Source organism: Elephantulus edwardii, unplaced genomic scaffold, assembly GCF_000299155.1.
Source record: "Elephantulus edwardii isolate Elephantulus edwardi_28Jun2011 unplaced genomic scaffold, EleEdw1.0 scaffold00062, whole genome shotgun sequence".
NCBI classification, from domain to species: Eukaryota; Metazoa; Chordata; class Mammalia; order Macroscelidea; family Macroscelididae; genus Elephantulus; species Elephantulus edwardii.
Window position 1 is genome coordinate 15194299 of NW_006399812.1, and position 13887 is coordinate 15208185.

General features: G+C 41.3%; 1 pseudogene; it reads right to left on the reverse strand.

Annotated features, from left to right (window-relative positions):
* Nucleotides 1-6833: 6833 nt before the first annotated feature.
* Nucleotides 6834-13887, reverse strand: part of LOC102846912 — a 25525-nt pseudogene continuing 18471 nt past the window's right edge.

The window sequence follows — 13887 nt, forward strand, 5'->3', positions numbered from 1 at the left end:
CGGGACCCGGGCCCTGGGCAGCGGGGGGGCCCCCCGGAGGGGCGGAAGGAGGCTTGGCCGGCAGCCCCCTCCCCCACCTCCCTTAAAGGGAACTCCCCACCTTGCCCCACTCTCCCACCCACCACTCACCGCTTCCCGAGGCAGGAAGGAGAGATCTTGGGACAGATTTAGGAGGAACTTCCTATTTGAGTTGATCGAAGGAAGAGGCTCCATAGCACAGATCCATTATTTCGCGGGGTGAGGAGCTGGGATGGAGTTCAGTAGAGCCCAAAGACAAGACTATTTGCCCTCAAGAAGGAGACGAAGCTGGCACTGAGAAGAGCTGGGCATGGGAATACACTTGGATATATCTTACATCCTACGAGGAACCCTGAGAGTGGGAGTGGGGGTGGGGTCCTATTGGATGCATTCTGCAGGTGGAGGCTGAGGTCAAAAGACAAGTAACAAGGACGCGAGTGGTCGGGCCAACATGTCAATGATTCCTCCCTGGCCTCCAGGCAAGGATGGCCAGGTGAGGTACCTTGTGGGAGGGGAGAGCAGGGAGCTGTTCCTATGGACCCCTCTTAAGAGTCACGGGGAGACAATGAAAGGCCTGGGAAATAGGAGTGGAGCTTCTAGCACTCATCCAGGCAGGACTTAAGGTATTTGGGGGCGCACTGGAGAGGACTCTTCTGATTCCACTGCCTTCCGTCTGCGCCTGGAGAGAAGTGCTCCCTGCAGGCAGCAGAGCACAGATCCGGGAAGGGTTCAGCGGACTAGAGCTCTGGTCTTTGACGCAGGCCAACATAGCACCTGCTGGAGTTCTAACATGTCAGGCCAACTTCAGGACGCCAGAGGCGAGCACGGGAGGGGGCAAGAGCGCAGAGCCGAGCGAGGCTGCCTCCGCCCGGAAGCCGCTCGGATTACGCAGCCAGGCGCACAGGACAGACGACCGGGAGCTGCATCTTGGGGCCACCGGGGCGGCGGGCGGGGCGAGCTGGCCCGGGGCGGCCAGCGGCGGAACAGCCTTTGTCCTCTCCTGGCGGCCGCCGCGCCGCGCCGTCCCCTGCATGTGGATGAGGCCACGCCGACGCCCCAGCCCCCCGCCCGCGGCCTCAGGGAGCGTGGAGGCCGGTCCGGGGTCGACCGACGCCCGGCCCGGCCCGGGTGGGGAGGGGGCCAGACGTGTGTTCTGCGGGGGCGGAGCAGCAGGTGGGAGCGTGGCGGGTCGGGGAGCTTTTTCGGGGAGGATGGACCTTCGAGGTTGGGGACGGGACAACGGGGCAGGAGCGGACGACTGGGGAGGGGGAGGCCACCCGGCGCAGCACGGTCGGCGCGCCCCCGTCGGAGGCGGCATTCTTGGCGCCCTCCGCCTCCCGCCCCAGAGACGGTGCGGGCGGGTCGCTTAAAGCAGCCTCGCTACGGATGGGAGTCGGGGCCCCAGACACGAGCCCGGCGGATTCCTGATGGTCATGAGTGCTGGCTGGTCTCTGTCGCTCTAGTTGGAGTCTGCTGGAAGAAGGTATACTTCCAGGGAACCGGCGCATGCTGAGGCTGGTTGCCAAGATGGGAGACCGCTTCTGGCTCCACAACCGAGAAACCGTGGCTTCTATGATTATTTTGGTTTTTGTAGGTAGTAAATCTCTCCCGAGACCTGGAATGTGTGTGCACGGGCTGCTGCTGGTGGCTTAACAGTTTATGCTCTGTGATACGAAACATAATCCACTAGGGCATTTTTTTCCCCCCCCTGGGTGCTTGCACTAGGGCATTTTAATGGACTTGAACTTGTAAGCTGTCCTGGGGGGAAGGAGGACTTAACTAGTACGGTTGATTTACCATCCAAAATTCAATCAGAGGGAGAATAAACACAAAACTTTTCCAATAGATGCAGAAAGCAGTAATTTATGATTTAAATAAACAACAAATACCTTAGCAAAGTAGAAACAGAAGGGAACTAATTTAGTACTCCTCTAAAAACAAGCAACAAGACAAAACCTCCTTCAAGCAATCAAAGCAAAACCCAAAAAAACGACAGCTATGTGCTGGTGGTGAAATATCGAGCCATTTTCCCACTAATGCTGACAATGAGAAAGATAATGGGACCACATTAGTCTATATATCAAAGTACTGGAGGTCCCAGCTAATGCAATAAGGCAAGAAAAAGAAAGGAAAAAGGTGAAAAGATAAGAAATGAAATAATATGTTATTCATTTATGACATGACTGGGTGTGCTGAAAGTAAAAACAAAAACTGAATACATGTAAACACAGTTAATCAACCAATTTAGCAAAATCTCTGGATACAAATTAAAATATAAAACTATTTCTGTTTCTATACACTAGGAACAATTAGAAAATGTAATGTATATTAGATGCCTTTGAATGGATCTAAAACCCAAGTACCTGAGAATAAATCTAATTTAAAAAAATGACAAAATTTCAAGGCTAACAATTCCAAAATAACTTTTTACTGAAACATATTTGAAAAGATGTAAACTACTAGAAGCGTATGCTGTAGTCATGGCTAAGAAGTTTTAAAAATATTATTTCTTTGCTTTTGACAATATACACAATAAAATGTACACAGATTCAACAATGTTTATAGGTACCCTTAGCGACATTGATTACATCCTATATAAATAGAATTTTGCACCAGTCTCACTCTTCTGAGTTCTTTTCTCTTCATGAAAATAACTTACTGTCCTCTAAGTTTCCTATCTACTTTTTTTTAGTTTTTGCTATCAATTTCATTCCATTTAAATAGTTCCTCAAACACAATAATAAAATAATAATATAAATAAATTAATATAATTGTTATTGTTGTTGTCAAGTGCTGTTGAATCGTAAATGACTCATAGCAACCCTATGAATGAAAGACCTGAATACTTGTATAACTTTCATTGTTTCTTCAAGTTCATAGAGTTTCTGGAGGCAAGCTAATTTGGAAGTGGATGCCACTCCTGCTTCCAACCTTGTTTTAATCGGGAAGCTCCACCAAACACTGTCCGCCATGGGTAACCATTATTGCATTTGACACATCTGTGTCACAGTGTTTAGCATCACAACAAAAGAAAATGTAATAGTTTATACAAAATAAAAATATTTTATATCAATAAATAATATAAATAGTTAATTTAATAGTTAATGCTCAAGGCTGACCTTTTTACTGTGAGTGGTCGTTATGTGCCATTCTGGTGACTCTACGAACAACAGATCTGAACCTTGCGCCATCATGCACCACCCTCACTATATGTTTGATCACAATGAAGATCTACCTCTCTTTCATTGATCCTCTACTTTTCCAAGCATGTCTTTTCCCAAGGACTGAGCACCCTGACAACATGCTCAAAGCTTGTGAGACAATGTTTCACCTCCCTTGCCCTTAAGGAACTTACTGGTTGCATTTCCTTCAAAACAGATTATTTGTTCTTCATCACTAATCCCTCAATTCAAAGACATCAATTCTTTGGTCTTCTTATTCATTGTCCAGCTGCCACATGCTTATGAAGCAGTTGAAAAGATATCATGGCTTGAGTCAGATGAATCTTAGTCTTTAAGCTGACATCCTTACTCTTTAACACTTTAAAGATATCCTTGATAAAAGATTTTTTCAAGGTAAGCAGGTCTTGTTTTATATAAATTTTTATTTTGTACTGGTTTGCTCACATAAGCCATACCTTTTTATTTCTTAGTTGCTGCTATAACAGAAATACCATAAGTGAATGGCTTTAACAAATGGAAATTTATTCTTTTACAGTTTAGAATGCTACAAGTCCAAACTCAAGGTGTCAGCTTTAGTGGAAAGCTCTCTCTCTCTCTCTCTCTCTTTCTAAAGAAAGATCATTGTTCTATTTAGCATCATAGTCCAAGTGTTCCTTGAAAATATCTGTGTGTCTAGGTCTTCTCTTGTGTCAAGAAGCTTCCTAGGGGAATTACTACACACCATTCACATCATATTATTGTATGCATCTATTTGGATGATAGAACTCAGTCCATTACAGTCTACTTATGAAGATTTTTGTTTCTTTATGTTGATATGTAATTCATATTAAAGACTGTAATCTTTTTTAACAATGATTTATTAATTGTAAAATTTAAAATGACAGGTGGTTGTTGTTGTTAGGTGCCTTCTGGTCCAGTACGGCCTACAATGACCCTATGAACAACAGATCTGAAATCTGGGATATCCTCACAATCTCTGACACACTAGAGCCCATTGCTGCAGTCACTGTGATAATCATTCTGGTTGAAGGTCTTTCTCTCTTTCACCATATCTCCACCTTCCTAAGCATGATATCCCTTCCAAAGAATAGCCTCTCCTAGCAACATGCCTACCGTATGTGAGAAGAAGGTTTATTAGCTTTGTCTCCAAGGAGCATTGTGGTTGCACTTTCTCTAGGATGTATATGTTTGTTATTTTGGACGTCCATGAGATATTCAGTGATCTTCTTTAATACCAGAGTTTAAAGGCATCAATCATTCTTCTGTCATCTTTTTTCACTGTCCAGCTTTCAGATGCAAAATATGTGATTGAAAAGATCAGGGACTGAGTTAGGCGCAACTTAGTCCTCAAACTGATATCATAGCTCTTCAATAATTTAGAGAAATCTCTGATTGCCGACTTTCCCAATGCAATATATCTTCTGACCTCTCAGCTGCTAGTACCAAGGATGCCGATTGTGGACACAAGTAAATGAAATTGCTAACTGTTTCAATCTTTTCTTCATCCACGACGATGATGCCCATTGGTCCAGTGGTGAGATTTTTGTTTTCTTCATATTAAGATGCAATCCATATTGAAGGATGCAGTGTTTGGTCTTCTGCAGCAAGTGGTTCAAGCCTTCCTCACCCTCAGCAAGCAATATTGCGTCATCCACATAATGAAAGTTATTGGTGAGTCTTTCTCCAATCCTGATTTCACGTTCTTCTTCATAAAGTTCAACTTCTTAAAATTATTTGTTCAGCATACAGATTGAATAGGTGTGGAGAGAGGCTGCATCCCTGATATATACCTGTTTTAATATTAAATGATGTGCTGTTCCCTTGCTGTGTTCACAAAATAGCATCTTGGTCCATGTATAGGTTTCATATAAGCACAAATAAGTGTACTGGGGTCCCTATGCTTCTCAATGTTAGCTATAATTTGTTGTGATCTAAAGGCTGTAATCTTTGATGTTCATCAATAAATACTTAAATCTTCATTGCTTTTAATAAGCAAGATTGTGCCATCTGCATATCATAGATTGTTAATTCTTCTTCATACTGTTCGTTTCTCAGATTGTTTGCTGAACATACAGATTCAGTATGTATGGTGAAAGGATATAACCTGGATGCATATCTTTCTTAATTTTGAAACATGCAAAGAATACATTTCTGTTTGTTAAAGCTGTCCACTTGTAGTATCTCTTGTTTCATTTGCATGACTGCTTACTGGTGTTTGTTCAGATTCCTCATGGCAAGCAAGTGGTTAGAATTCCCTTTGCAATATTATTCACAATTTGTAATGATCTGTGCAGTCAAATTTCTTTGGATAGTAAATAAAACATTTTTTTTCCAGTCAAGATCCATATGAAATCAGCAATGGTATCCCTTGATTCCCATACTCTTGTGAATATACTTGAATTTCTGGCACCTGTTGATATACTATTACAACCTTTTTTGAATTTTCATTAGCATAATTTTCTTTTCATGCAATATTAATGCTATTTTCTGGTTTCCACTTCCTTTGGTTTCATTGAATATTGATGATATACTACCTACCTCCTGAAATGGTTAAAGATTAACCATTTTTTAAAAAAATGATTGTATTTCTTGCGGCAATGAATGAATGGAAATCCAAAACCTCTGTAAAAAAAAATAAAAAAATTATTAAAAAATGATTGTATTTCTTTCATTTTCTTTTGATGCTTCCAATTTCATTACGTTTTTTGCCCATCGAATCTTCAGTTTTGTAACTAGAGGCTTGGGGTTTTTTCCTTCTGTTCTTTCCGCTTGAAAAAGATCGAGCATGGTTTTACCTTTTGGCGTGCTAATAAATGGACTTCGCATGTTTCATTATATTTTACGTTGTCTTCTCCAGCCACTTTTTGAACTCTTCTGTTCAACTCTTTTACTTCATAATTTATTCCATTCCTTTTAGTTTTTCTATGTTATAGAGAAAGTTGTAGAGTCTCTTCTGAAATCCTGTTTATCTTTCCTTTCTATCCTGTCTTATTTTTTGAAACAAATAAGTTTTATTGACATTTAAAACCAAAATTAATCCAATAATGAAAGGTATTTTATTATTTGTTGTTGGTTTTTTTTGGTCCTTTTTCACTCATTTAAGATGAGGGATAAATCACAGACGTTTACTTTGAAGAAACAGTGTAGATTTTACAAAACCACTTCCTCCCCCCCCCAATCTCTTTAGTGTGCTTCTCCAGTATCTTGAGCCAGTCTTGGAGTAAAATATCACAGCTTTGTCTACTACCTTAAAATTGTACAGCAGTCTAAAATGAGTAAGATAGATATATGACCACTTGCTATTTTGCAATATATCTGTTACCATGTCCAACCTAGAAAACACTTCCTTTCACAGGAAGTCTCTGACAAGCTGTTATTCATTTCCTTGAAGTTAAAAGAATGTGGGGTAACATTAGTATTTTACCAGAAAAAAAATTTACCTACCATATTTATAGTAAGAACAATGTCTATGCAAGTCAGTTATACAATTATTTTAAGAGGAAGGTGAACATGAACATCAGATTAACTTAATTCTGGCAGACAAAAATGAACAACTATGGTCCAGTCAGCCATTAATCTCTTACAGCGAGATGACAACTTTACAAACTGTATCTTTTACCTAATGAATGATGATCATGTCCCCTCAGTTTCTGTGCTTTCTACCACTGGCTCACTTTCTATATCAGCAACTGTGTCACTCTTCTCCTTGTTTATCTTACTTGAAGAGGTCAGTTTATCATAAAGTTCAGGATCATTCTGTACTGGTAAAGGTGGTGGCTGAGCATGTCTCTCTGTAATTTCACCATTAACCTGGGGCACATTATCACCTTTTTATTGAGAAGTGACCCCTTTAAAGTAATAAAAAAAAAAGCCTCGATCATGGGGAGGTGGGATGCAGGTGTTTGGAATTCTGTCTCTTCCAATTTGATTTCCATTAACTTCTTTGCAGAAATAAAGATCTCTGTCATCCCTATCCCTTTGCCTCTCCCAGGGTCTTCTCCGATCATCAAAATCTCTGTGAACTTGTTCAAATCTATTCCAAGGATCACTTCTAGGATCAAAGCTATAGTTTCCAGGCCGAAAACACCCTCTATCTTCATGTAAGCCTTTTGGACAATAAAAGACATGTAGACTGTGATGCTCTCTCTCTGTCATCAAAATCTCTTCTATGCCCTCAGGACTTCTCAGGATTAAAGCCAAAATGATCTCTTTAACCAAGATCTTCTATACCTGGCCTCACAAGTTTCTCTCTTATATCTATAGGTGGTCTTAAAAAATTGTCCTTACCGTCTAAGGGAGGGCTTCCAGGGCCTTCTTGAGGGTTTCCAGGCCGCCCAACCACATCCCTGACATCCACCAGAGGAGGCAAGCTGATGCTCTCCCTAGCTTCTGTAGGAGGAAACTAGTAATCTTGGCCACCTTCCTGCTGAATGGTCTCATTCCCAAGTGGCAGCCTTTTCTCTGGATTAGGAACATTGTCTACACTTTGCTTTCCAGGAGCTAGAAAAGGTCTTTCAGGATGACTGAAAAGATCTCTTGGAGGAAAGGGATTACGAGGTGGTGGATGAAAAAGACCTAGTTCAAGGAATGAATGTCTAACATTGGCATTGGAGGCATCAACAACAACAACAAAACAACAATTATATTATGCCAGTTGATTGAGGTGTGTTTTGTAAAGCCAAAGAAATATCTGTAACTGTGTCCCTATGTGCATTATTTCATATATGATAAAAGTATATATGCTTACGTATTTTCATATGATTCTTTCATACATAAAGAAATATATGATTACCTATATGGAGTCCTGGTGACACAGTTGTTAAAGCACTTGGATTTTAAGCAAAAAGCTGGCCAACAGCCACTCTATGTTAAAAAAGGGTGAAGTCTGTTTTCATTGCCTTGGAAATATTATTGACAGCTCTGTTCTGTCCTATTAAGTTGCTATAGGTCAGAACTGACTTAACAGCAGTAGGTTTGTGGGTTTTACCCCCCCTTTAATACCTATCTAAACACATGTGCCTACATACACACACACTAAATATGTATGTATGTCTATGTATATATATATTTGTTGTTGTGTACTGTTGACTCAGAGTTGACTCATAGTAGACCCTACAGTGGATTTTGAGAGGCAGTTAATTAAACAGGAGGAGCATGCAATCCTTCTCCTTATATATATCTGTACCATACATAAATATGTCTCTATATATCTGCATGTGATGTTTAATTTTATGTGTCAACTTCACAATGATTTGGCAGATCATGCAATCATCTCCCATTTTTGTTATTTGTTAGACAAACCAATCATCTGGAAGGGGATTTTTCACCCATAAAATATACTTGGATATTCTGGCAAAGATTTTTCTCTTTATCCTGTACTTGTCTCATGATCTGACATTCAGTTCCTGCAGAAGCCTATTTTCAACTAGAAGCCTGACATGCAGATTTTTGACTCACTGGCTCTCATATCCTGTGAGCCAGCAGTTGCCTGGCCTGTGGGTTCTGGGTTTACCAGCCACTGAAACCATGTGAAACCTCCAGTTTGACACCTAACCTATGTTGGACTTACCAGCTACATGAACCATTTTCTATTGTTAAACCTGTCTGTATATATTTACATAGATACCTCACTGGTTTTGCTCTTTTAAAGAACTCAGCCTAACATAGTTGACATGGGGAATGGTTCTAGAGCAAGAAAATGCTAAGGATGAGTTTTGGAGATCTGTTTTCAAGTCTGACTAGTTTTAAAGGCAACTATGACCTTGCCTTCAGTAGTTGTGTTGTTGTTGTTGTTTTTGTTTTGTGCTCATGAGTTGGAACCAACTCATAGCTGACCCTCCAGAAGATTTTTAGCTGTAAATCTCAGAGGAGATTATCCATCTTTTTCCTATGGAGCAGCTGGTGGATTTGAACCGTGTGCCTTTGATTTGGCAGAGCACTGATAATTTATGGAATGTAGTGGCCATCCACTTCCAAAATAGCAAGCTTTTGAAAATCCTGTTTACAACAGAACACACATAGACTAACAGGGCAACAGAGGCGGAGCTTTCATAAAGAAATACAAAGGAAGAGGAATAGTTGTAAGCAGACACTGATGACTGGAACATGGAATGTGAGAACCATGAATGTAGGAAAATTGGACATTGTTAAGGAAGAAATGGAATGCAGAAATATTGACATACTAGGTGCTGCAGAGATGAGATGGACTGGTATGGGGCATTTTGAGTCGGATGATCATACGATCTGTTACTCTGAAGATGAAAAGTTGAGGAAAAATGAGGTTGCTTTCATAGTTAAAAAAGTCATTTTTAGGTATGTCTTGAATACAATATTGTGAGTGCTAGTATAATATCCATATGCATACAAGGAAGTCTGGTGACTACCACTATCATTCAGATATATGCACCAACAACCAGAGCCAAAGAAGAGGAGATAGAAAATTTCTACCAACTTTTACAGTCAGAGATTGATCAAACATGCAATCATAATAATAGGTGACTAGAATGCAAAAGTTGGGAAAAGAGAAGAAGGATCAGTAGTTGGAAAACATGGACTTGGTGACAGAAATGAAGCTGGAGATAGAATGATGGAATTTTGCACAATCAATGACTTATTCATTGCAAATACATTTTATAAGAAACATAAACGCAGGTTATACACATGGATTTCACCTGATGTTATACATAGGCATCAGATTGATTATATCTGTGGAAAGAACCGCTGGAGAAGCTCAATATTAACTGTGAAAACTAGGCAAGCTGCTGATTGTGGAACAGACGACCAACTACTCCTTTGCAAGTTCAAGCTGAAGCTGAGAAAAATTAAACCAAATCCACGGGAACCAAAATATGACCTTGAGTCTATCACACTTTAATTTCAGAATCATCTCAGGACCAGGTTTGAGGCCTTGAACACTAATGAGGGAAGACCAGATGAGTTGTGTGAGGATTTCAAGAATATCATCCAGGAAGAGTGCAAAAGGTCATTACAAAGACAGAGGAGGAGGGACACTGAGCTGAACACTGAAGACCCAAAGGCTCTTTTCAGAACTGAAGACTCAAAAGGTCTTTTCAGACCCAAGAACTCTAGCCTACACTGATGGACATGAACTACTGAGACGGTGGAGGATTCTGCCCACACCTATGGAACCTGGCTACATTGAATTGTGAACTGGCTGAGAACCTCAGGCTATATTGACCTGATGAACTAGCAGAAAATCCCCTGACTGCACCAATGACCATGAGAGACAAAGGAAGATGAGGAGTTGGGATCCTGGGGTGAGTGAGTGTTCTCCACTGTTGATGAATCAACATTATGAAGTTATGCATTTCAATGTAGATAAATTGCAATTAACCATTTAATGCTTATTATGAATTAATGAATCACTATGTTGTGATGAATTAATGAATTGCAATGTATATAAATTGCAATTAACTGATGCTAGTTATGAATTGATGAATCAACATTTTGTGATGAATTTATTGCAAGGTAGGTAAATTGCAATTGTTGCAATGAATTAGAACAGCACATCAGCAGAGAATTGCCGGAAGTCCAGGCTGGGTTTAGAAGGGGTCGTGGTACTAGTGATATTGTTGCTGATGTTAGATGGATCTTGGCTGAAAGCAAGGAATACCAGAAGAATGTCTATCTGTGTTTCATTGATTATGCAAAGGCATTTGACTGTGTGGATCATAACAAACTGTGGCTGACTCTGAGAAGAATGGGAATCTCAGAACATTTAACTGTGCTAATGCAAAACCTGTACTTGGACCAAGAGGCAGTAGTCAGAACAGAGCGGGGTAACACTGCATGGTTCAAAATTGGGAAGGGTGTACGCCAGGGATGCATCCTGTCTCCATACCTTTTCAACCTGTATGCAGAGCAGATTATCTGAGAGGCTGGGCTCTATGAGGAGAATTGTGGCATTAGGATTGGTGGAAGATCTATTAACAATCTGCATTATGCAGATGACACAACCCTGCTTGCTGAAACTGAAGAGGACCTCATGCACTTGCTGCAGAGGGTCAAGGACTGCAGCCTTCAGTATGGACTGAGGCTCAATGTCAAGAAGACACAGATTCTCACCACTGGACCAATTGGCAGCGTCAGGATGGATGGCGAAGAGATTGAGATTGTTCACAGCTTCAGTTTGCTTGGCTCCACAGTCAACACTCTTGGCACCAGCAGTCAGGAAATCAAAAAGTGTATCGCGATGGGAAAGTCTGCTGTTAGGGACCTCTCTAAAGTACTCAGGAGCAACGGTGTCTCTCTGGAGACTAAGGTGCGCCTGATACAGGCCAGGGTCTTTGCAAGCGCTTGTTATGCATCAGAGAGTTGGACAATGACTAGGGAGGACAGAAGGAGAGTTGATGCCTTTGAGCTGTGGTGCTGGAGAAGAGTACTGAATGTACCATGGACTGCCAGGAAAACAAACAGATTCATCTTGGAGAGGATTAAACCAAGCTATTCCTTAGAGGCAAGGATTCTGGGGCTTCATCTGACATACTTTGGACATGTTGCTAGGAGGGACGGGTCCTTGGAGAGGGACATCATCCTTGGGAGGGTGGAGGGACAGTGCAGGAGGGGAAGAACCTCTATGGGATTGATGGATTGATTCTGTGCTTGGGGTAATCGGGATGGGTGTGTCAGAGGCAGTGCGGTTGTGGCAGGATAGAGCAGGGTTTAGGGCTGTTGTGCATAGGGTCGCAATGAGTCACAAATGACTCGAAGGCACATAACAACAACAATTGGCTTTTGTAAAACAAACAAACAAAAAAACAGACCGAGGAGGAAGAAAAGACCAAATGGATGTCAAAAGAGACTCTGAATATTGCACTAGAGTACCAAGAATCCAAAGCACAGGGAAGAATTCAAGATATTAAAGAGCTGAAAAGAAGATTTCAAAAGGCAGTGAGGAAAACAAAGTAAAATATTACAATGAAATGTCCAAGGAGTTGGAGTCAGAAAATCAAAAGGCCAAACATGCTCAGCATTTCTTAAGCTCAAGGAACTGAAGAACAAATTCAAACCTCAAGTTGCTATACTTAAGGATACTTTTGGCAGAATAGTAAATGACTCAGCAAGTATTAAAAGAAGATGGAAAGAGTATTTCATGAAACAGCATATGAGCAAGAACCTATGGTGATGAAGGAAGAAGTTCAAGCTGCTTTGAAGGAATTGGCAAAATATAAGGCCCCAGGAATTGATGGAATACCAACTGACGCATTTCAACTAACAGCTGCTGCCCTAGATATGCTCACCAAGTTGTGTCAAGAAATCTGGAGGAAAATCACTTGGCCAACTGACTGGAAGAGATCTATATTTGTTCCCATTCCAAAGAAAGGTGACCCAACAGAGTGTGGAAATTATTGAACAACATCACTGACATCAGATGCAAGCAAGATTCTGCTGAAGATTATCCAAAAACGACTGGAACAGCACATCAACAGAGAACTGTTAGAAGTGCAGGCTGGCTTTAGAAGGGGTTGTGGTATCAGGCGTATTGTAGCTAATGTTAGGTGGATCATGGATGAAAGCAGGTAGTACTAGAGGAATGTCTATGTTTCATTGATTATGCAAAGGCATTTGACTATGTGAATCATAACAAAATTTGACTGACTCAGAAGAATGGGGATCCCAGAACACTTGATCATGATAATGTGAAACCTATACTTGGATCAGGAGGCAGTCGTCAGAACAGAGCAAGGAAACGCTGCATGATTCAAAACTGGGAAGGGTGTACACAAGCGATGTGTCCTATTTCCATACCTTCTCAACCTATATGCAGAACAGATTATCCAGGAGGCAAGGCTGTTTGAAGAGAAGTGTGGCATCAGGATTGGTGGAAGATTCATCAACAATCTGCATTATGCAGATGACACAACTCTGCTTGCTGAAACTGAGGAGAACCTGAAGCACTTGCTGCAGAAGGTCAAGGACTGCAGCCTTCAATATGGATTGAGACTCAATATCAAGAAGACAAAGATTGATTCTCACCACTGAACCAATTGGCAGCATCAGGATGGATGGTGAAGAGATTGAGATAGTTAATAGTTTTCATTTGCTTGGCTCCACAGTCTACACTCTTGGCACCAGCAGCCAAGAAATAAAAAGACATATTGCAATGGGAAAGTCTGCTGATAGGGACCTCTCCAAAGTACTGAAGAGCAATAGTGTCACTCTGGAGACTAAGGTGCACCTGATACAGGTCATGGTCTTTGCAATCACTTGCTATGCATCAGAGATGACTGGACAATGACTAGAGAGGGTAGAAGAAGAATTGATGCCTTTGAGATGTGGTCTTGGAGAAGAGTATTGAATATACCATGGACTGGTAAGAAAATGAACAGCCTGGAGAGAGTTTTACCCAGGCTGCTCCTTGGAGGCAAGGATTCTGAAGCTTTGTCTGACATATTTTGGACATGTTGCAAAGAGGGATCAGTCCTTGGAGAAGGATATCATGCTTGGGAGGGTGGAGGGACGCAGGAAAGGAAGACCCTCTATGAGGTGGATTGATTCAGTGACAGAGATAATGAATGGTATGTCAGAAACAGTGAGATTGGCACAGGACAAAGCAGGGTTTAGGGTTGTACATAAGGTCGCTATGAGTTGTAGGCGACTTGACGGCACATAACAACAACAACAACAGTGGTAATAGTAATTTGCCACCACTGGATTTAATTATATA